The sequence below is a fragment of the Pinus tabuliformis genome, chromosome J (assembly GCF_031772625.1).
Source record: "Pinus tabuliformis cultivar Carrire ecotype Pingquan chromosome J, CPIR1, whole genome shotgun sequence".
In the NCBI taxonomy this organism is placed as follows: Eukaryota; Viridiplantae; Streptophyta; class Pinopsida; order Pinales; family Pinaceae; genus Pinus; species Pinus tabuliformis.
Genome location: NC_142295.1, coordinates 35,940,684 through 35,966,452, shown reverse-complemented (window position 1 = coordinate 35,966,452; position 25,769 = coordinate 35,940,684). Strand labels below are relative to the sequence as shown.

The window sequence follows — 25,769 nt, the reverse complement described above, 5'->3', positions numbered from 1 at the left end:
ACTAAAAGATAGCTAAGCATTGTGGTTGTCACAATCTCGGTTTGTTTTGCCACACGGTCTTATTGAGCCATACATACATTCACACACGCCTTATTTATGTACACTGACCAAACAACGAAAGGGGACAAGACATGACAAAACGAATAACACGAAACAAAAAAAGAAAACTGTACAAAAGGAACACAACCCAAGTTTGCTACTAGAAGTAGTGTTTAAGGTCTCAACCATTGATGGGAAGAGGTTCAGTCCTCCCGTCTAAAGATTTCAACTTGTAAGAATGATGGCCAAGCTCTTTAGTGATGGTATATGGTCCAATCCACAGAGGTTGAAACTTGGTGTGCTTCCCTTTCTCTTCGTGGGCTTTGTCCCACTTCAATACTAAGTCACCCACACCAAAATTTATATTCCCTGCAGACTTCTTATCAAACCACTGCTTGATTCGGCTTTGATGAATGACAAATTTCTATTTTTCTTTGAGCCTTTCTTCTGCAAGCTTAAAAAGAGTGTCTATCCGAATTTGAATAAGAAGACAAGGTTTTCCCTGAGATTCTTGTGAAAGCTGCAAGGCGGGAAGGTAAATGTTCAATGGAAGGATAGCCTCTTTTCCATATACAAGGAAGTATGGAGATGTTTTTAGAGTGGGTTTAGGATTGACAAGGTCGACCCATAATGAAATCACCAAAGCATTGTGCCAATTCTTTTGCTTAGAGAAGACAATTTTCTTGATAATGCGGATAAGGTTCTTGTTTGTGGATTCAACCAAATTGTTTCCCTGTGGGTAATAGTTAGATGCATGCTTCAAAACAATACCATATTCTAATGCAAACTCATAAAGCTTTAACAAAGAAAAATAAGTTACATTATCAAAGACAAACGATGTAGGAATGCTGAACCTGGTTATGATATTATGTTTGAGGAATTGGATGACTTCCTGATCATTGACTTGCCTTAATGGCACTGCTTCAGTCCACCGAGTGAAATAATCAGTTGTAGTTAGAATGTATCAGTGTTGCTTTGACGAATGGGGAAAGATTTCGCCAATAACATCTAGTGCCATTATTGGAATGGTTCTTCAATTGCTATAGGTAGCAATGGGGCAATTGACTTTTGATCATGACCATCACACTTTTGACTTATAGGGCACTTTCCGGCATAGGCATGAGCATCCTTGAATAGTGTAGGCCAATAATAACCGACCCTCATCACCTTATGAGTTGTGGTATCGCCCGCAAAGTGTCAACTTGCTGGTATGTTGTGCATATCTTTTAGCATCCTTTCTGAATCCTGTGGCTTTAAGCATCTAATAGGACACCATTATGGTGCTTTCGAAAAAGCACACATGTACCAGTTTGTATGATAAAGCTTTAAGACATACTGCCCTTTTTTGTTTGTCAATAAGTGAGAAGGCAAGGTGCCATGCTCTATATATTGGCGTATATCCGAATAACAAGACGTGATTGCACTAGTAGAAGACACTTGCTAAACATTATACATTTCTATATTCTACTCCCATCTCGAAGTATCTTCTTCAGTGAATCCATCGCTTTGGCTGCTAGTCGACAAAGACCGTGGCCTTTGATAGTATGAACTGGCTTGAACTCGAGATCATACTTTTTAAGCACACCATCCAGTTCGCTCTCTTTTTACCCAGCTCCTGCTATACAAACAATGTTCTAACAGTTGGATGAGGCACATAGATAATTGTATGAGCTTTCAGGTGGTAAGGCTTAAAATGTTTAACCGCTTTGTAGACAACGTATGCTTGCTTATCAATAGTGGGATAATTCCATTCAGATCCCTGCAAGCCAATACTCATGAAAGATATTGGCCATTGATTCCCTTGATTGTCTTTCTGTGTCAATACGGCCTCAATAGATGAATCAAAAGCGAAAATGTACAACATGAAATATTTGCCAAAATCGGGACTATATAAGGTTGGAGCATCAACAATGGGTTGCTTAATTATGGGAAAAAACATCTTTCTCCCGTTTATCCCATTTATATGTAGCATCCTTCTTTACCATCTATTGTAATGGTTTTACAATCTATGCATAGTCGGAGTTGAACTTACATAGGAAATTTATCTTCCCAAAGAAAGATTGCATTGCTTTCTTGTTCACAGGAAAAGGGATTTTAGCAGGAAATTTATCTTCCCAAAGAAAGATTGCATTGCTTTCTTGTTCACAGGAAAAGGGATTTTAGCAATAACTTTGACCCTTTCTAGGTCAACTTTGATTCCACTCTTGGCAATGATGTGTCCTAAGAGATTACCTTCCAACACACCAATGAAGCTTTTTTTTTTCGGATTCAACAAAATGGCATACTTACGACATTGCTCGAAAATTTGCTTAAGATGATGAATGTGATCTAGCCTCTTCTTTGAAAATACAATTACGTCATCCAAGTAGACAACTACACTCTGTCTAATCAGTCCATGGAATGCAATGTCCATGGCCCTTTGAAAAATAGCGCCAGCATTAATAAGTCTGAAAGGCATGCTCTTAAATGCAAAAGTTCCCCACTTTGTCCTGAACGTGGTTTTCAAACGATCTAGTATTGCTACTAGCACCCAATTATAACTAGAAAAACCATCTAGTAGCGAGAACATTTCCGACCTAGATACTATTTGGAGTATCTACTCCATTGATGGTACGGGGTAATTGTCTTTATCTGAAGCCCGGTTGAGGTTGCGAAAGTCAACACATAGGCATATCTTGCCAGACTTCTTTCTCACTGGAACCAGGTTGGAAACCCATGTAAAATTTCGAACTTTAAAAATGATTCGAGCATCCAGCAATTTCCTTAATTCCTTTTGAATCAAGGGCTTAAGTGTCGAATGAACTTTTCTCAATTTCTGTTGGAATTAATTTGCCCCTTCCTTGATAGGAATAACATGCTGAATGATGCGTGTATCATAAGTCTTCAAAGCATTGTACGTCCACGCAAATACGTCTCAGTTTTCTTTGAAGAGACGAATAAAATCCTGTCATTCTTCGGGAGAACATGTACCAAGATTGACATATGTCGGATCCTCTTTGGTTCCCAAATTGACTTGTTCATGTGACAATGTTGAGCTTTGGGTCTTTCTATTCACTCTTCCTCTGTATCGGCTTTGCAAGTCATAAAGTTTCTGAAGGGAGACCACACCCTTGGGCATAAAATTCCCTTTTGATGCTTGGCTTGCTTCCTGCAAAGCCTTCTTGTGCTCATCTTCTTCAATAGTTGCATCTTTAAACACATCTACATTAGCCACGGAATGTAGTATCTGTTGGTCATCATTAAATACACGAAAATTAGCCAAGTTGTAGGGCACAAATGGCTTATAAATGATTTCAATAGAAAAAGCATCTTTTAATGGTGACATTCGAGCAACTGCATTGGATAATATGTCTGTGGCAGTGTTATGTATCCTAGGAACAAAAATAATATTAAATGCTTTGAAAAATGAAATAAGTTGCCATACCTCTTGTTGGTAGTTTTTCAAAGTAGGTGAAACACAGTGAATGGTATTCTGTACCTATCGTGTGACGATCTCAAAATCACCAATTACCTTAAGTACCTCTACCTTGAGGTCTATGGCTTTCTTTAACCCCAAAACGAGTGCTTCATATTTAGCGGTATTGTTTGTGCACTCGAACTCCAAGCGACATGACAAAATGTACCTTTTATTTTGAGGGTCAATAAGAACACAACCAGCTTTGGAACCATCTTGAGTCTTAGAACCATCAAAGTATAAGGTCCACATATCAGTAGCTGCTGGGCTTATTCCTACACTATTAGTATGTACATCTATATTACAAAGTTCATTAGCACTAGTTGAACATGGCAGGAGCTCCAACTATGTATCAGACGAGACTTGTGATGGTTGCGCTTGATAACACTTGTGATTAACTTCCAAGAAACAATTTCCAAAAATAATGTTTGCAAAGCCAACTAGCTCATTATGTCCCTCAAGTGGTGTCACAGTATACTTCATGTAAGGCTCACTTTCTACTCAAATCTGATTGTTTTTGCCCTTATAAGGAAGCCATAAATGTGTCCATTTTGTTGAAAAATATCCTTGTAATTTGCTGGACCAATCTCCACTTGGAAGCAAACCATAGGCTTCCGGTATGTCCACAATAACAATGTTAATGCACTGGTGAACTCTTTGGTTGGATGACAAATGGATAGTAACATTATGGAGCTCATCAATTCCCTGAACCAATGATCTGTCCAGCTATATGATTCATGCATCAGTCTTTTCCCATTTAGCATTAATTTTCTTAGCAATAGATAAAGGCATTACATTTGCAAATGCACTCGAATCAACGAGACAATTGTGAACATCATAATTAAAGATTTCAAATGTTAATAGGAACGAAGAGCAGAGTGTTAGAATTTAAATTAGCAATGTTGACTACAAATTCGAGAACTTCACAAGACTTACCGGACAAAACTTAAGAAGCAGAAACTTTCTTACCTGTCGAGGCTTGCGATGAAAGTGCTATTGAAAAGTGTAACTAGGTTCGGTCTTCATAATGACATGTTTAATTATGATTTTATGTAATTGATGTAAAGAAGAAAATAAAATTATTTTTGTAATGCTTGTCTCATGGGTTTCATGAGCAAGGAATTTTATTTTTAGTTAAGGCTCCCATTGTGAGCCTTTAGGGTTAGTCATCAAGTCATAAAGTTCATTGAGTCAATGTCAAAGTTTGAAGACCCTTATTGGGCATGTTACATATGTAAATGAGTCATTAAGAAACCCTCCAAGACCAAGCTCAAGCACCTCCTTCAAGTCGGCCTAAAGATATCTCTAGAAAGGCATGTTGGCCTTGTCACTAGGAGATGTTAGCTTATTTACATGGGCAGAACACTATAAATAGGGCAACTTGGCCTCCACTTGATGACAATCATTTCGGTCAAGCAAATTTGTAGTAAGAAGAAGAGTGAAGATCACAAGGAGCAGCCTCATAACCAACGAAGTGAAAGGAGAGAAGAGTGAAGGAGTCTAGCACTGCTTTGGGTATTTTCTCTTCACACGTGTGGTAGAAATTAGGGTTTCTGCAGTAGGGTTATAACAATCCCTAGAGAAACCACTAAGGAAGTCACCTATCATCATTCTTGCTGGATGAAGCCTTAAGAAGAAGTCTCCAAGCTAAGTGAAGGAAGAAAGCATCTCAAATATCCCTCTATCAGCTCACACGTGTGGAATTGCAGAGGTACAAGCAGGCCGAAGATTGCAGGTCTGTGGAAAGGAGCCGAAATTTCAGAATAACCGAGATTAGCAATGAAGGAAGGCAATTTGACTAGTGTTGACTTGGTCAAGAATAAGAAGTTGGAAAGAAGGGTTTGTGACTTGGTCAAGAATAAGAAGTTGGAAAGAAGGGTTTGTGACTTGGTCTTGGAGAGTTTGTGTCAAGGGTCTTGGTATTCGTCAGTTGAAGTCTCTATAAGAAGAAGAATTTGTCTGGGTTTAGAGGTTTTGGCCTCGGCTGATCGCCTACATTCTGTGTCGCTTGTCTCTTTATTGTTTATGCATTAGTAGTTGTTTGATGAAGACGAACATAATAATAATCTAAGTAATTAGAAGATCGTAATCTAAAGAAGTAAAAAGAATTCATAAGCTATTATCATTATAGAGAAATCACCTGATCTTGATGCCCTATATTTCTCAACAAATGCTTGGATTAACAGTTGACGTTGTTTCGCTATCTTAACGAGCTCAAAATATGAAATATTAACACGAGCTCTTTTCATGTCTTCAACATTGTTATAATCAATACTTTCAAGTTTCACAGGTTGTGCTGAAGTATCAGGCGACGTAGCTTTATTAGAAGCCTTCGGAGTGACGAAATTGTTCTTGATTTCAAAACAATTTCGAAAGAAATCACATTGGCAGATTTAGGCTGACGCGTTTCTAACCAACCAGTGTGGTTCATCATCAGGACAAGATGAAAAATCAAATCATAGCGGTAAGTTAAATAGGGAGTCAAGACCTTCTAACAGCTGTGGGGAAAAACAACTGTTAGAAGGTCTTGACTCCCTATTTAACTTACCGCTATGATCAGATTTTTCATCTTGTCCTGATGATGAACCACACTGGTTGGTTCGAAGCGCATCGGCCTAAATCTACCAATGTGATTTCTTTCGAAATTGTTTTCAAATCAAAATATGGATCACAAAAGCTTGAATTTAAATAGAACTTGTTCTTGTTATTCGTGGAAGTGTTCTTAGAAGGAGGAGCACTTCCAAAATTGTTTCATAAATTCTGAGCTAGATTAGGAGGTGGTAGAATCCTTCTCAACAATTGATTTTTAAGCTCTTGCTCAGAAACAGGTCCTTTGCTTAGATATATCATTCTTTTGTTTGCTGAGGAGGAGCTTCACTCACTGGTGGTTCTTCAACACTTTGTTTATCAACATTATATACGACATGAAAAGAATTAACTGAATGTCCAACACCTAAACTTTCCTCAGTCGCGGTAGGTTCATTTGCTTCTTCACTCTGCTCAGGCTGCTCATCTGCTAATAATGTATCTACAAAGTTAGTCATCATAGCATTCATGTTATGGTTCCATTGGGGACATGTCTTCTCTGAATGCTTCTCCTTATGGAAAGTGCAATAGTTATCCATACCCCAACTTTCAACATTAAACACCGAATTAGAGCTTTGAGCGGACTTAACTGGTTGGTTATTGTTGTTCTTTCAAGAAAAGCGGCTTAAAAGACTTACTGTTGGTAGATGCCTCACTTGACCTTCTCTTTAATTTAGATACTTCATTAGTGAGTAATTTTAAAGACTTGGCCAAGATTTCTATATCGAATGAATCCTTCTCTTTAGCTTTGGCAGAGGAGGCTTGAGTTTTCTTACCAGTGTCTTTGGAGTCTTTAGAATCTTCATGATCTTCAATGGCTCCTGTTGACCATGTGCATGTCAACGGTCCAAGAAGCAGGGTATAAACCAACAAACAATTGTTTTAGTCAATTTCATCATTGTAATCCAAAATTTTGCCTTTGTATTGTAAAAATGATTCTAGTATGACTATTAAGCGATGTAACAACACCTAGGTAAGCCTATGATTCTTCTCAAAGGGTTTCACTTGAGGGAGTTTTTTAACCTACCCAAATTATGTGTGTTTGTAAACACAAATAATTGGCAGAGTTTTTCTCCCAAATATGCCCCAAAGCTAGGGTGGAGCTCATTGACAAGGTCTTAGGTGAGTCCTAGTGCTAATCGAGTCTATGTATTTTTCATACTAGATCATGTGTCTTGTTGCAAAATTTGGTTGAGTCTCAAGTAGTTTATGTCTATGTATTTCCCTTTCTAAGGGTTTAATTTGTAATATTTGATGTAAAGAAGTGTTTAGAAATATGTTTGTTGAATGGTTCCTCATAATTAGAACACCATCACCGAAATATTTTCTTAAATACACTTAAGAGGGTGGAAAGATAATTAATCCCCTGTTGGGTCTTTTAAATTTTAATTCTTAGCAAAAAATAAAATTAAAATTAGCCATAAATTATCCAAAAAATAAAATGAAGGGAAAATTAATTACCTTCCAAGTGGAAAATTCATCAAAAAATATTTGAGGCTATTTTCAAAGGAAAATAATTCAATTCAAAAGCAAAATGCCTCATTTCTACGGTAGAAGGACCTAGTCCAAAAATTCGTTGGACCCAGAAGACTATTTTCTCTAGCAAATCGAATTTTTGGGCCAAGTTGATAATTATTTTGCACATGTAATGATTTTTTTTTGGAGGTCCTCCACGGTTCAGAAGTCAAAGTTTGATCCCTCCAACACAGTGAACAAGGAACGTAGAACTTTTTTGGAGACTTGTGCCAGCTAATCAAGGGATCAAATTTTTTCTTCCAGGATGAAGCCATGGATCGATGCAGCTAGCCGTTATTTCCACTTGGAGGGGTTATTCCCTCTCATTTTTCTATATAAGGAATCTCTCAAGCTCCTCACTGTATCTTGATCTCACTAGATTGAATCTTTTGTACTGAGCTAAGCTCTATTGGAATTTCTGCATTAATAAAAAAACTTTGGGATTTAAATTCAAGGTGTCTCTCGCTTAATGATTCATGGTATGTGCTGAATGGGTTTAATGCTCTAGTTTATGCTATCATTGAAGATTATTGTTTCATAGCCAGTGGTTGGACTATCTATTAGCACATGTATCTTGCTTTAGGTTTTGGGCTAGAGTAAACACTTAGAAGCTGGTAGATCTAGTAGGTATCTCTAGATCTCTAGCCTATTTGTGTGAATCAAATCACTATGAAACTAATGATCTATCTTTCAAGTGTGTAGAGATATTTTCAGGTAATTCAGCCCTTGGGGAAAGCCCAAGTTCATGGACTTTGAGGTGATCACATTTTGTTTGGACCCTGAGCTTATCTAACGAATCTATTGTGCAAAGTTTGGGTTTGTACATTAAATTTAAAATTATTTCCATCAAAATATCTTGCAAAAATCTACTTGGGCTATAAATGAATTATTTGCTAATTAGAGCTAATATTTTCTTGGATATTATTGTATATAAATTTGTAAATATTTTATAAATTATTCCTAATCCTTGTAAATTTTTTTTTTCATTTGTAAATAATAATTTTGGGGTTTTATTTTAGAAATTTCTAGATCTTGTGCCTTGGGTTCTATTTATTCATCTTGCAGGTGCCAAATGATCAAAATTCCAAAGGGAAACTCAAGTGTGAGGATCCTAGCCTTCACCTAGCTTAGACGACTAGGGTTTGAAGGGGTTTTTAGCCTTGGAAGGAGCCATCCAGCCCTAAGGAAGAAGTTGTTCAGTGAGGAAGGGCTGATTTGGAGTCTAGAGACCTCAAACTTCAAGACCCAAGTCTTATTTTTGCAATGTCCAACCTCCTTGAGGAAGCTGCTAGTCCATCATGACTAGCTTGAACATCAAGCATCCCCGAATCCAACTTTCTTACTTTAGGCAGGGCTTCATAATGTAGATGTGCCAAACTTCGTTGCCATAGCTCACTTTGATGATTGATATCATGAACCATAGGTTACAATGGTCTTCCATTGACTCTATAGAGTCCTTCAATTCTAGATCCCAAGGTGAAATCATCTCTCATGCAAGATTCCATAGGATAGGTGAGGACCTTTCCTCTTATGAAGGCTACTCTCATCCCTTTGTCTTCCAAGGCAGATATAGCTACAAAGTTCTTGTTTAATCCCGGAACATGCATAACTTCATGAAGAAGAACGGATTCCCAGAGTCCAAATGAAATTTGACAGAACCAAAACCCCTTATAGGATGAGTGGAGTTGTCTCCAAGAATGATCTTTAGTGACCATCACCAACTCTCTATCAGATACGGGCTCACCAGCAGTTTGCAATTGATCCCTTAGTTTGTTGAAATTTGGGCATCTAGGGATGAATTTCCCTTTGCCCTAAATCAAGCTCTTCTTACCCTAAAAATGGAAAAGTTAAACTATTATTAATATGTTCAATTGACAAAGAGAGTGTCACTGTTAAGGGCACACATTTATAATTGTGAAGGAATTTATATTTAAATAATTATTCGAATTTAAAATTCCCGCCAAGAATTCAAGGTCGGCCTCCAAGGCTTCATGTTGGTTGCCTTCGTGGAAACATCCATATAAACCCATTGGATTGATATAAAGGTACTTCGGATGACACAACTATTCGAAGGTTTGGATGGCATAACAATTTTGAGTTTTGATTTGGCTTATTCTCTTAGGATCTTTCTCTCACAGGACTCGCATATCTATTGCTCTAGGTCTTTCGATCATCGACATGACTCTTGCTTTTTGTAACATTCCAGCTTTCTAGAATCTCTGTAATGGCTACATAGTCTCGCATGATTAGCATCACATCCATTGTATGGTATGATATAGCTTTGTTGGAATCTCACTCTCTTCACAATCTTGGTATCACATTCTCTTTAAAGTCCTGCCATCGCACTCTCTGTACAATCTTGGCACCACATTGCAATCTTGGCATGGCATCGTAATACAATCTTGACATCACTCAAATATTTACTATATGATATGATAGTGGCATCACACTCACTATTTCATGGTTTGGCACGCTCATGGTATGGCACTCGCATCACTCTCTCTATATATGGCATCGCACAGTGTCATGGGGTAATAGAGCTGGGTTGGAGAAAAAGTCATTGAGATCACCCTTGTGAAGAAATTGATGATGGATGCAAGTGAAGATGGCAGAGACCTAAAAGAACAGTAGGGTTTGAAGGAAACCCTAGGCAACCTAGTTCTAGTAAGAGGAGCTTGGGTTTAATTCATAACATATGATTAGGGTTTGGGAGAAATCCCTAATGTATGCTTAGAAGAAGGAACACGAAAATCTTGGCCACAACAACATGCATGAAGGGTGCTTCGTGCGGCTAGAGAGTTACAGTCGCACCCATGGTCACTAGCTCCGTGCGGCTGTGACCTAAGATAAATTTTGATAGTTGACTACAGGCTTTGACTGTTGACTGCAAGCTGGAAATTTTGTTTTTGATTAGATCTGTTCATGGGGTTAATTTCTTGGATATTGTATGCTTGGTTTTGCTAGATAGTCTTTTGAAGATTCAAGGTAACCCTAGATGGTCTAGTCTCAGTTGGGACCTGACTGTTGATGAAGATGATTGAAAAATATTAAAGGCAACATTGACATATGGATGATGGACAGTAAGGATTCTTGAAGGTTGGTTCACATAGGAGCTAATAGTTTCTTGTCAAAGATAAGTACTTTCTAGATTTATGTTGTTTCTTTATGACAACACTCTTATTTAGATTTATTGTTTTGATTGTTGCCTATCCTTCCTACATAAATATTTAGTACTTCTATCCTCTTGCTGAAGATATGATAAGCAGATCCTTTGTGAGGATCATTTAAATGTTAATGGTGCAGGAAGATAAAAGCTAGTGTTGAAAGATGCTGGTGCAGGAAGGGAAAGCTAGAGCATAAATGTAGCTATAGTATGCTAATGCTACATTAGCCAATAGTAAACAAGTTCTACAAGTTGATAAAGGTATATGAATATTACAAGGTATGTACAATATATTGTTCCCTGAGGTATGACAAAATATCACCTTGAGCACATATGAAATTAAGTATGATCTCTGCTACATGTAATATATTGGTGCACTTTATAGTAACAATTAATATGACTTAAATCTCCTTGGTATTTGGCAAGTATCTCACATTTGAATATATTAGACAATACCTGTCATGTGATCATGGTGGATTTCTGATTTTATAAAGCAGGCTAGAAACATTGACTTGATATGTGGTAACTTGATACTGTTGTCAATGCTTGTAATGAGTATGGTAACCTTGCTGGCATTAATGTGGTTGTAAGATTGATCTATTGACTATCTTCTTGTTGATCTTGATAAGGCATTGATAAGCTGTAACTACTATGATGTCCTAACAAATTTGACAATGTGACAAATGGATACCCTGACTTGATGATAGGACTTTGATGAAATATTTGTATAATGTGATAAAGAAGTGATGAAGTGAATTAACCTTTGTTGGATGTTTAATGACATGTTCATATGTGACATTGAAGCAGTTGATGATGACTTGTCATGACCATGATGTATATATGTATGAGAACCTAATATAGTTTGACTCTGTGATTTGACAGTTTTGATGCATGACAGTAATATGAGAGATAGGTTGATGTCATGATTGATGATGATTGAAAAGGTTTCCCATTCAGAGGGAGAGACCCTTGATGAGATCCCGACACCTTCAATTGATTTACAATGGATGATTGGAAGTCCCATAATTACAGAATGAAACAAGTCTTCTTTAATGAACATCAGATTATTAAAAGATGTCTTTGCTTATTAATTTTTATGAGCTAATAGTTATATGCTGACAAAATTGGTTTACCCCATGTAGTATCAAGGTCCACCTCTCGCATAGAAGTGATTTTATGACATGCTGGATTGCATTGATAGATTATTATTGCTAATGGACCCTTGTATGCACTTTGAGTTTTTGGTCATAGCTAGGACAAAGACATCTTCATGAATTGTGATAATGCTGATGTATGAGACAAGCTTAGACTTGTGGTTACTATGTCCTTGGGTAAGAGGGAGAAATGATGAATATGGTATTCTTTTCTTTGTGTCATATATTTTCTCTAACATTTGATGTCCTATATGAATAGGAAAATAGAGAACTACTTCACTTGGTAATGTATGAGGAAATATGATTAAACTCTTTAGTGAGCTATTTGAGTCGGTATCAGATACAAGCACGTTGATATGTTTCATATCTTCAGAGAGCGACGTGGATTGATGGATGTGACCCTTCTGGGTAAGGGTTCCGGGCTGATCGAGGACACTGAGCTAGCTCTTCCCCCTTATCTGAGCTCCCAGGGTGAGGAATTGAGCTAAAGAGTACCGAGGGTTAAGGGAACTCGTAGACAATAGGTGTGTCTGATCCTTACCTCATGGTAGTTGTGTATCTCCCCTATTATCGTCTTAGGGCGTGTCTGCTCCTTACCTCACGATAAGTGTGTATCTCCCCCTTTCGAGTATACCTCAGTTGGCATCTGTCTTTACCACCCATCTGGCCAATGGGTGTTTTCTACTGAGTTAAGCGCGATCCTTACCATTTATGATAAGTGGCATCCCTCTCAAGCTAGAAATGTAAGTGTTCTAACACTTGACTCTTTAGGGTCATGTTGGGAAGATCAAGATAGACGCTATCCTTACCATTTATGGTAGGTGTTATCCCTCCTATTATCACTAGGCAGTAGGATAGGCGCGATCCTTGCCTTATAAGGTAAGTGGCATCACTCCTATTGTCTGTGGATTCCGGGTGGTAGCTGTGAAAATTCCAAAACTGGAATCCTATTGCAACAACTAGTATTATTTCTTCTAATTGATAAATTAATTATTTAGTTTATTGCTACAACAACATCGAAATAAACACAATGCAACCTTCACAAATAAAAACTGCGGAAAATAAATAGTGCTGGAACTGAGAAAATACTAGCACACACAATAAAATTTACATTGTTGTTTTTGGACAAAAGTCCTTGGAAAAACCCAATGCGGGAAAACTAGTGTAGCAGATGAGGGTTTTATTATTATGCAGCAGTGAAAATCTGAGTACAATCTATGGATGCCCAACTGGAAATCCAATTAGCAAGTATCTGACATAAATAATTAGAGAGAAAAAATTCTCTCACCCCACAAGCAATCCCAACATTAGCTTCTATAGAAATCTGGCCGTTCAAACCCCAGCTTGAGCCCCTTTGCGCTGAATCTACGTTGTCTCTCACACGTGTGGCTCAATTCTTCCTCTGAGCAAGTTGTCTAGCCTGTCTCTGCTGTTGGAAGTGACTCTCTGGCTCTCTGGAAGACTTTCCCGACCTCTGGAAACTGAATCGACCTCCTCCTCAACAAAATTGAACTGCTTTGCGTCAAGCTTCTATGTGGATCACTTCTGTCACTTGCTGCTACCTCTCTGGATCTAGAAAACTTCCTCTAGATCACTGTCCCTGCCCCTCACTTACTGCTTCGATATCTGGCTCTTCGATAGTTGACTGATGTTACTCTGGAAATCGATCTGCCAAGGAAATCAAATTTCTGGTGTTCTCAAGTGTCTTATCCAAGTGCCCATCGACTTCCTCTTATAATCCACTGTTCGCTCCAGTGGACAATATTAAAACTTAATTGATGGCTAGGATCATCTTAGAATGGATTCGTTTGAGTTTCTAGATGATTCTCACGTTGACTTAATTAACACTGATTAATTACCCAATTTGGCTAGGATCATCTTAGAATGGATTCGTGTGAGTTTCTAGATGATTCTCACGTTGACTTAATTAGTACTGATTAATTACCCAATTTGGCTAGGATCATCTTAGAATGGATTCGTGTGAGTTTCTAGATGATTCTCAGGTTGACTTAATTAATACTGATTAATTACCCAATTTTCCTAAGTTTAGACTTAGGAAACATTAAAAAATTGGTTAATAATCTAATTAAGTCACTTCTAGGTGGGATTTCCAGAAACGATTTCTGGGTCTTGAAGATATCATGTATTTTAGCCTCTCCACCAAATTTCGTGGCTAGAACACAATTGATGCTACAAAAACTAACAATAGCATTATCTCCCCGATGATGAGGTTTCCAGGTTGTAGCATTGGCTCATCGTTGGAAGATGGTTCCCGCGTAGTAGCATTGGGCTCCTTGATGGAAAATGTTCCAGGTTGATTTGGGCTCCCCGATGTGGTTCTAGGTTGAGCAAGGCTCCCTAATGTTGTTTCGGATTGAGCTTAGATCTCCTATGTTGTTGTTGTTGAAGAACCTAAGGGCATGCATAATTAAGTTGATTTTTCATTACATGATAACAATTTGTGAAGTATTTAAACAATTTATCTCAGTTTGATGTTCCATTCGTTATTAATGTATATGATTACTTGATCAAGCTGCTACCAAAAACAAAAAAGAGAAGAACACAAATGTTTGGCTTTCTGCCAGGGCCAAAACCTCTCCCTCTTGGAGAGGAAAACCCATGCATAAATTCTTCTTATAGAGATTCCATTGACGAATACCAGGACCATGACCCTTGACACAATCTGCCTCTCCAAGACCAAGACATCAATCCTCTTTCTTGCCATTGCTGAAATCATCATCGTCGCTGCTCCTTACACTGATGTCAACATGGTTGCACTACTGCTGCACTTTTAACTGAGATCATCCTTGTTGCTTTCTTCACCAAGACCATAGTTGCTGTGTCTTCATTGAAATCACCATTGCTGCAACATGGAGGCCTTCACAACAGTATTACTGAGATCAATTGCTAATGCATCTCTTGTTGCACTGAGATCATTGAGACAATGAGAACACTGATATACAAAATCATGATCTATAGTTGCTGTGATTATGGTTATGTCAGGATCAAGATTGTGATCCTAGTCATTGCTCCTTGTAGCACGTTAAGTTTTCATCATAATAAATCCGAGAGTTGTAGTAACTAATGATACTGTATGCCGAGGATCTCTGTCATCACAGAAACTCCTTCCATGGTTCTGCCGAGATAATATAGATCCTTTTCATAAAACCCTAACCATTGCAATACATCATGTTGAGGCTGCTACAGGTATATCATAGTGAAGACAATAGTATGGGTGAAGGCCCAGATCACACGCTGCCTTATCTGCTCTATCCATCCAAGGGCATCATCTTCAGACCACAAGTATGTCGAGAGGAGGCTGATCTAGGTTCTGCTGCTCCTTATAGCCATCTGAGGAGGTAGCAAAACCCTAGATCTATCCCACAGAAAAATGCGGATCCTTTGCTCCTTAGTCACCCGAAAATTCAGAGACAAAATGCGAGTTTTGTTCCTCCTTGTCTATGGCTTCTTTACCCAACCCTCTGCTCCTTGATTGCGGCTCCTACTGCGGCTACCTCACTTGACTACGTCTCCTCTTCCTCTTGACTGTGGCTGCTCCTTCATGTGGCTCCTACTGCGGCTACCTCACTTGACTGCGGCTCCTCTTCCTCTTGACTGTGGTTGCTCCTTCACTGTGGTTCACTGCAGCTTCTTTACTGAATGCAAAATCTCAGAACCATCCAAATTTTTCTTCATGTTATTTTCATTGACCCTTCATGGGTATATATATTGGTCACGTCCAATATTTGAGCCGAGGTATAATTATGAACCGACATGTCCTTTTTCAAGCCGACATGACATCTGTTTATATTTAAATCATTTATTTGAGCCGACATGATCATCCTTTGATGTTTTTGCTTGCAGACTTCTTGTGCTTGTTCTTGAGGCATTGATCTTGGTCTTGGACGGCTGCTACGCTTGTTGAAGACTTGTATACATTTAAATGGACTCATGACATGATTCTTTGACATAGAAATAAATCCTAAAGACATCAAGAAGAAGTCTTTTACCTAGAGACACTTCTTGCTCATGAAACCCATGTAGCAAGATTACAAAAATAATTTATTTCCTTTTATTACATCAAATACAAAGATCATGTCATTATGAAGACTGAACCTAGTTACACTTTCTTCAACACTCCCTCTTAACTAGGGAGGTATTCATAATGGTACTTGGTCATTCTCAATCTGAAGAATTTCTCATAAGAAGAATCGGATTTGCAATCCATCTATTATAGCATCATTTCAACCAACATTGTTTCCATTTAGCAAGGCCTTGACTAACAACTCTATCTCTCACTTAGATCAGAGCACACAATGTTGGCGAGACCAATGACTGATAGACACACATCATCATTGTCTCTCTTAGGGTCATACTCACCCAGGTGTTCTCCGAGTATGCCCTACTAGTACTATTCTCATCTTGGGTTCCCAATCCTCAAGAATATCGGTCCTCTTGCCCACTCTTGTCTTGGATGCCCTACCACATCCTCAAAGAGTGTCGGATGCCAGATGATTACACAATCCTCCATTCTTTCTTCCAAACTGAAGACAAGAATGTCGTGTCTAACTCTCCCTCTTAACTAGGGACGAGTTCCAAGTTTCTCTTTACTCAGAAACTTGCTCGAGTTCCTTTGCTCATAGGAACTTCCCAGAGCTCCCTCTTACCTAAGGACTCTATCATTAGTGCTTTATAGGGTCTTCTAGTTGACTGATGATTCAAGACTTCGATGTCATCAATTTCTTCACATGTAGGGTCAGCCATCTATTACTTTCCTCCATCATGTCTTTCCTTCTTTTCTGGAAAGTATCCTCCTTGGCTTCATATATGGGGCTCCCTTCATAAGCTCATCTGTCTTCACTCTTCTTCAACAGTGATTTCTTTGGATCACAAGGTACATAGTTGTGACATCCTTCACAACTCTTCTTTCCTTGATCCTGCACACATACCCAGATTTCTCCAAGAAGTCAGACACCAAAAACAAATCACATATTACCTTTTGGTGATGGCCTTCTTCCAGTGACATCTTCTTGTAGGTATCAATCATCCTGCATTCATGTTGACACATCTCCCAATGATATCTGTTGTCAAGGGTCTTCATCTGTTCAGACTTCCATCAAAGTCTTCACATCATTTTGGGAGGTTGCATGTTTTACGATCTCTTCCATCCTCATGTCTTCCATTCCCAGGAACTCTCATAGTTCTTCAATGGTCATCAACTACCTCATACTATATTATGAGGACATATTATGTTGATTTCATCTAGTCTGACTTATGTCTTTCTGCATCCTTTCAGAGGAGGAGATCCTTTCATGCTTGTTCCATTTTATCTGCAACCATATATAATGACATTACAATATCAGATGCAAATACAAATACAATCATACATACCTTATTTTTCTTCCGGTATTTTCCTGCAACTTCCTTGATTGAACGGATCTTCAATCCCTGGATCTGCTTCATCATGTCATCAGTTCATGATTTCCATAAGTTGGAGATCCTGATGAAACATTTGCTGCCTTCCCGGACTAGAAGATCCTCCGCTAAAGTTTCTATCAGAGATCCTTCAGGATCTAGTATGTCCCTATCTGGAAAATGCTTCCTTTGACCTGGATGACTTCTTCCCTTCCTTCAATGTACAATGAGATTCCCAAGAGCTATGTTCTTCATGATTCCATACGAGCTCTTGCTTCCATGATGCCATGATGCATCTTCTTACTATGTTCATATTTGCAGGGATTTCTGATAGGATCCTTTTGAGAGGGATACCATCTCATTCATAGTCTACTACTCCCTCCTTCCCTTGATCCTTTCCTCAGCTTCCTCCATCTGTCAGGTAATCTTTCCATTTTGTCAACCTTTCCTTTGCTTATCTGAGTCTTTTGTCTTTCTCTATTTAGCATAGAGACCACAATTTGTTGATCGAGGTAACCTTCTTATTCATGGTTGTTTGTTACCTTGCTTATCACTATCAATGTCAATGATGATTTATTTTCTTATCATTTTTCTCAGATCTCGTGACTGAGATCTCATGAAGATATCTCTTCATTCTTTGGCACCTTCTGCACTTCATTTCAGAGAGTATATCCTCCATCATTTCATGTAACCTTCTTATGTCTCCTTTCTTACTTTATAGAACCTTAAGAGTTCTCATGCCTTCAAAGGAGACCTCGATGTACTGACTTCACTTCTTCATAAGGATTTTTGTCAGTCCTACTGCAAGACCTTTTGATGACCTATCTAACCCAGTGTTGATAATATCGGTGATATATCGCCGAGAAAATATCGTGATATTTTCGGCTCCCGAAAATATCGTGCGATTTCCGAAATATCGGCGATATTTTCGAAAATATCACGCGACGATATAAAATATCGCCGGGCGTGTTTTTCCGCGGCTACAAAAAACGAAAATTGGTTTTTTTTTTCTTCATTTCTGTTTCTGAGTGCTGGAGAAGAAAGGGAAAGAGTTTTGTGGTGCTTGTCAAGGAGGGTTTGAAGATCAAACGACGATTATCACCACCAATTAAGATTTTTTTGTGGATCAAAGATTGAAGAATAGTGAGACAAACTTCATTTCTTCCATTAGTAGGTATGTTCTTAAAAATCCCTATGTTAATGATTTTTTCATAGATTTAGGGTTATGCTTGCTTGCCTCTTTGCCTACCAACATTTTGTTTCTTTGTTTTTTTCCATTTGCTATGATTTTCATGCCCATGAACCAATGCAAGGGTTTTCTCGATATTTGGACAGCAAGCTTCATTTTTTTTTTCAACTTTCTTATGCACCCTCTTATTGCTATTTTTCATTCACATTGCAAAATGCAAATAATGTAGTAATTTTTTTTGAATGAGGTTGTTATTACTTATTATTTTTTCATTTTGTGTTGGGGGGTTTAATGCCAATTTTTTGTTTTTTTTGTGCCCTAGGTTTGAATTAGTTCACTACAAATGTCAAATATGCCAAAAGCCTTGGACCCATTTTTGGAGTATGGGGACGCTGTTGGTGGGGCAAATCAGGCATATATATCATGCAACTTGTGTGGGACCAAGATGTCAGGAGGGATTACACGATTGAAATACCATCTGGCTAAACTCTCTGCATATGATGCAGATGTGATGCCTTGTATGGTTTCTAGTGCAGAGGTTATACAAAAAGCTCGTGAAGCAATTGCTGAACAAGACAGAAAGAAAGCTACTAGGGAGAGGCCAATGGTCTCAGATAGATAGCTGCTAGTTTTATTTGTTTTGCAACTTTTGCTACATATAAGTTTATAACTCATGATGATGAAATACTTTTAAAGTTTTATATATGTGATGTTGTTTTGTTTGAGTCCTTGATTGGACAATTATCACTATCAGGGATCAGCAGGATATGTGACATTGTGATGTTATTTTGTTTGAGTCCTTGATTGGACAATTATCAATTTATCACTATCAGGGATCAGCAGGATATGTGATGTTATTTTGTTTGAGTCCTTGATTGGACAATTATCAGGGATCAGCAGGATTTGGTATCGCCTTTGAAGTTTGATGTATCATTTCTATTTGACATCATATATATCAATGCCGCCTTCATATTTATGTGCCAATGTGTTTAGTTCATGTTGTTATTGCTTTATATGTCTAGAAATCTGAAAAAATTGATTATATTATGCATTTTTTATGCTTGCCGATATTTGCCGATATTTTGCCGATATTTTCACCAATATTGCCAATAAGATATTTTCTGGACCCTCGCCGATATTTTCCCGATACCGATATTATCAACACTGATCTAACCCATAGATCTTCTTGCAATGATGAAACCAAACCTGATTATAAAATAAAAGATACTTGATACGTGAAGATGAGATCTTCACCTTGATTAAGGTAGATGCATTGATGCTTGGATAGGATCCTTGCTGAAGCTTATCTTCAGACCTTCAAAATGATTGACCTGAATATCTGATCCTTGCAACATCGACTAGAGGTTGCTGCAGCATCTGATTTGAGTACTGTCCATATGCTCTCGAATCAGTTTGAAAGGTATTTAGTCTGGGATAGTAACTATCACTGAGATGTTGAAGGTGTAGCTGTGAGATCTGAAAAACTTTTGTTATTCAACAACCCTTACTGCTGTAGATTTGATGATGTAGACTGCTTCTTGAATCTAGGTCTCGTCCTTTGATTGTAGATCCTTCAGCTAGATTGATGCCTTGACCTCTGAATGTCTCTTTTCTGCCCCTTTCCTTGACTGCTGAACCAATCCCTCTGATACCATGTTGAAGAACCTAAGGGCATGCATAATTAAGTTGATTCTTCGTTACATGATAACAATTTGTGAAGTATTTAAACAATGTATCTTAGTTTGATGTTCCATTCATTATTAATGTATATGATTACTTCATCAAACTGCTACCAAAAACAAAAGAGACAAGAACACAAATGTTTGGCTTTCTACCAGGGCCAAAACTTCTCACTCTTGGAGGGGAAACCCACACATAAATTCTTCTTATAGAGATTCCATTGATGAATACCAAGACCATGACCCTTGACACAATCTGCCTCTCCAAGACCAAGACATCAATCCTCTTTCTTGCCATTGCTGAGATCATCATCATCACTGTTGCTTACACTGATGTCATCATAGTTGCACTACTGCTGCACTTTTAACTGAGATCATCCTTGTTGCTTTCTTCACCAAGACCATAGTTGCTGTGTCTTCATTGAAATCACCATTGCTGCAACATGGAGGCCTTCACAACAGTATTACTGAGATCAGTTGCTAATGCATCTCTTGCTGCACTAAGATCATTGAGACAATGAGAACACTGATATACAAAATCATGATCTATAGTTGTTGTGATTATGGTTATGTCAAGATCAAGACTATGATCCTAGTCACTGCTCCTTGTAGCACGTCAAGTTTGCATCATAATAAATCCGAGAGCTGTAGTAACTAATGATACTGTATGCCGAGGATCTCTGTCATCATGGAAACTCCTTCCATGGTTCTGCTGAGATAATATAGATCCTCTTCATATAACCCTAACCATTGCAATACATCATGTTGAGGCTGCTACAGGTATATCATAGTGAAGACAGTAGTATGTGTGAAGGCCCAGATCACACGCTGCCTTATCTGCTCTATCCATCCAAGGGCATCATCTTCAGATCACAGGTATGCCGAGAGGAGGCTGATCTAGGTTCTGCTGCTCCTTATACCCATCCGAGGAGGCAGCTGAACCCTAGATCTATCCCACAAAAAAATGCGTATCCTCTGCTCCTTAGTCACCCGAAAATTCAGAGACAAAATGCCAGTTTTGTTCCTCCTTGTCTGCGGCTTCTTTACCCAACCATCTACTCCTTGACTGCGGCTCCTACTGCGGCTACCTCACTTGACTGCGGCTCCTCTTCCTCTTGACTGTGGCTGCTCCTTCACTGCGGCTTATTGCGGCTTCCCTACTCCATGCAAAATCTCAGAACCATCCAAATTTTTCTTCATGTTATTTTCATTGACCCTTCATGTGTATATATAGTGGTCACATCCATATATTTGAGCCGACGTATACTTATGAACTGACATGTCCTTTTTCAAGCCGACGTGACATCCATTTATATTTAAATCATTTATTTGAGCCGACATGATCATCCTTTGATGATTTCGCTTGCAGACCTCTTGTGCTTGTTCTTGTGGCATTGATCTTGGTCTTGGAGGGCTGCTAAACTTGTTGAAGACTTGTATACATTTACATGGACTCATGACATGATTCTTTGACATAGAAATAAATCCTAAAGACATCAAGAAGAAGTCTTTTACCTAGAGACACTTCTTGCTTATGAAACCCATATAGCAAGATTACAAAAATAATTTATTTCCTTTGATTACATCAAATACAAAGATCATGTCATTACGAAGACCGAACCTAGTTACACTTTCTTCAACAGTTGTGGGTTGAGCTGGTATCCCTTATGATGTCAGATCATTCTTCTTCAGATTTGAGATTGTTCAATAGATGAAGATGAGCGAGATCAGCCGAAATGAAATATGACTTGATGACGATGATGATTCTATTTCAGATTACCGTATTGATTATTGGATATAGAGTGAAAGTCAGATGCTCCTCTATGATGATGATGTGGGTTGAGATGGAATCCCCTATGATGATTCTTCTTGATCTTTAGATTGAGATTGTTCAGCTAATAATCAAAGAAAATTGAGTCAAGACAGGATGAGATATAATGATGATGCAGTTACTTGCCTTCTTATATATATTGAGACATGTCATTTGAGAAGAGATTGTTTCGAGAGGGAGCAGAACAATGATGAGATATGATTTGATGATGAAGATGGAAATTCCTCCCTAGCTAAGAGGGAGTGTTGAAATTTGGGCATCTACGGACGAATTTCCCTTTGCCCTAAATCAAGCCCTTCTTACCCAAAAAATGGAAAAGTTAAACTATTATTAATATGTTCAATGGACAAAGAGAGTTTCACTGTTAAGGGCACAAATTTATAATTGTGAAGGCATTTATATTTAAATAACTATTTGAATTTAAAATTCCCGCCAAGAATTCATGGTTGGCCTCCAAGGCTTAATGTCGGCTCCCTTCGTGGAATCATCTATATAAACCTCATTGGATTGATCTAAAGGTACTTCAGATGACACAGTTATTTTGAGGTTCGGATAGCATAACAAATTTTGAGTTTCAATTTGGCTTATTCTCTCAGGATCTTCTCTCGCAAGACTCTGGCATATCTATTGCTCTAGGTCTCTTGGCCATTAACAAGACTCTTGCTTTTTGTAACGTTCTTGCTTTCTAGAATCTCTGTAATGGCTATAGACTCTTGCATGATTAACATCGCATCCATTATATGGTATGACATAGCTTTGCTGGCATCACACTTTCTTCATAGTCCTAGTATCACATTCTCTTTATAGTCCTACCATCGCACTGTCTTTACAGTCTTGGCACCACATTGCAATCTTGGGATGGCATCGTAATACAATCTTGACATCACACAGATATTTATATATATGATATGACAGTGGCATCGCATTCACTGTTTCATGGTTTGGCACGCTCATGGTATGACACTTGCATCACTCTCTCTGTATATGGCTTCACACAGTCTCATATGGTATGGTTTCTCTGTATATGGCATCACACAATCTCATATGTTATGGTATCTCTATATATTGCATTGCACAATCGCATATGGTATGGTCTCTCTGTATATGGCATCTCATAGTCTCATGTGGTATGGTCTCTCTGTATATGGCATCGCACAATCTCATATGGTATATTCTTTCTGTATATGGCATCGCACAGTGTCATATGGTATTTCTCTCTGTATATGGCATCAACGTTTAGATTCTCTGCATTATTTTTCCTCTGCTTAAGCATGGTATCATTGGCATCACACTTATCTATGATTTCATTAGGCTTCACATTTAAGAATGGTATCAATGGCATCACTATTGTATATATGGCACTGTATACAGAGAAGTATGGTATGGTATCAATATGGCGTCGTATACAGAGAAGTATGGTATGGCATTTTATTTTCAGTCCAACAACAAAAATGGTATTCTAATGTTGCAAACCTAATAATAGTACTACGGGTTATTGATGACAGTATATTATGGCAATATTGGCAATGGAACTTGTTCATAAACGAAGTTGTGAACGAGTCATAGGTAGCCTGATGACAATTGTATGTTGTATCTTAGTTGAACAATTGATGAAATCTAACAAAAGAAGAAGAATTGTTTGTAGGTTTTCCCCCTTGTGGGGTTTTGCCCTGGTCTACGACCAATCCTGGTGTCTTTATGTGTGCATGCTTTCTTTATGTTCCACTGCAATATTGATGTTATTGATCTTTCTACACAATTGCTATTGTTTTTATGATGTTATAATGTTGTGGGGTAAATTCTATGTGTAAAATATGTAATGCAATTGTCAGAAGCAAAGAACAATACAACCCTAAGAAAAATTAACATAGTTGGGATACCCTCATGACATAGGATTGCACAGATTCACCCTTGTTCATCTTCAATTCCTTGAGTTTATTCTTCAAGGAGAGGATATGATTCAAGTTGTTGACCTCATACATCCCAACCAACTTATCATAGATGTCCTTAGACTTCAATTTTCCAACATAAACAAGCAAATGATCTTGCAAAGAATCAATAAGAATTTTCTTAGCTTTGATCTCACCTTTCTTATACTTGGACTTGGTAGCAGCAGGAGCATTCTCCGGAGGCTCAGGAACTTTTCCTTCCACATATTCCAAGACATCATTTTCATCCAATATCACTTCCAACCTGATCTTCCAAGCAACAAAGTTAGATGAATCACCCAACTTCTCATCCTTGAAGAAAGAGGTAGACATCTTGACCAAGTCAAATAGGCTCCTTTAGCTTCTTCCAAAGATGATTGCTCTTGTCTCTTGTCTCCTTGGGCTTGTCTTCACCTCAGCTCCGATACCATGTTAATTTTCCACTGATATATGTTGTTACAATCACTTTAGCCCAATTTTTTTCTTCAATTAATAATCTCTTTGAAAACAATTTAATCTTCCATTAACAAATAATAATTGTAGATAGGACAATAAATGCAATGACCAATAAAAGACAATCAAGACCAATAAGAGACGCAAAATTTGGTCAAAGACTAGGGAAAATGTCATAAGGGGGAAAGCCCTTTCAAATTCATACTCTTATTAGATTATCATAAAATGTTCAATAGAGAGATATAATGATTCAATACATCAACAACAAAGTCGAAGTCAATTCTTTGACCATCCAAGAGATCAACCAACCAATATCCAATAGATGAGCCTCAAAGGTAAATCTGGTCAACAAGTCAAAGTTTGCAAATCTTTGAAAGTCAACAATAGTCAAATATGCCCTAACTAGTCCACAAGTCAACGATCAAACTCCTCTAAAAGAGCTCAGACAACTGTGAAAATACTCGGCCTTCCTTGTTGGTCAAACTTCAGTTAAAACAGTCCCAAACAACTCGGTCAAACACAGTCAACAGAGAGAGAAAATCCTATAGTCAAACTTCAGATTTCAAAGGTCAAAGTCAACAGTCAACAACAGTTAAAAAGTGCCCAGAAAATTTCCACTCCAAAGAAAACTTGGCCTCCGAAAATCAGAATTATGCAAGTCAAAGCAAGTAAAAACTCCAAGTCAAACTAGGTCAACGGTCATGTTACCGCTCAATCTAGCAGGGGCCCTAGGAGGAGTACCTAACAGAGAACTAGTAGACCAAATGGAAACAACGAGACAAGGACCCATTGCCACCTCAGTCGATGTCCCTTGCTCTCTACAGACTTTCACTGATGGGAGGAGTCTCGGTATGGAGGAAATCACTTGAATGATAGGATGAATGGGAAGGTATAACATGATTTCCAAGGCCCATTCAAAGGAGAGGCTCAATTAATGGTTCAAATGCTTAAAGAAAAGCTGAAAGGTTCCCCAAGAAAGACCTATGAAGGATGACCACGAGCTTAGGAATATTCAATAATGATGAATGCCTAAGATCAAAACTCAAAATCTCTCACTTGCGATTGATGTGTTTATACTAGGATTCAAAGTGAGGCAATGATGGCTCATTCAATGGAAAGATCCAATTAAATTGTGAGCTTTGGGAGAAGCTAGGGTGACTTTCCACGAAAAACCCCTTCATAAAAATACTATAAGAGACCAAGGGTTGAGAGATATACCGTGGTAAAGGCCCATCCAATGATCACCTATAGTTAAGAGAAAAGGTTTTGAATGATGAACTACAAAGGGCAAACCTTCAAGAAATCCTCAAGCCAAAGTAGCTTCAAGGGTTCCCTCTTGGTGTGATAGCTAGGGCATCAATTT

The 25,769-nt window shown here is 38.2% G+C and overlaps 1 protein-coding gene across 1 annotated transcript in view; it reads left to right on the top strand.

The window, feature by feature from the left end:
- The window catches only part of LOC149225309 (uncharacterized), a 207,499-nt gene that overhangs the window by 103,746 nt on the left and 77,984 nt on the right, over nt 1–25,769 (top strand). The window lies entirely within an intron of this gene.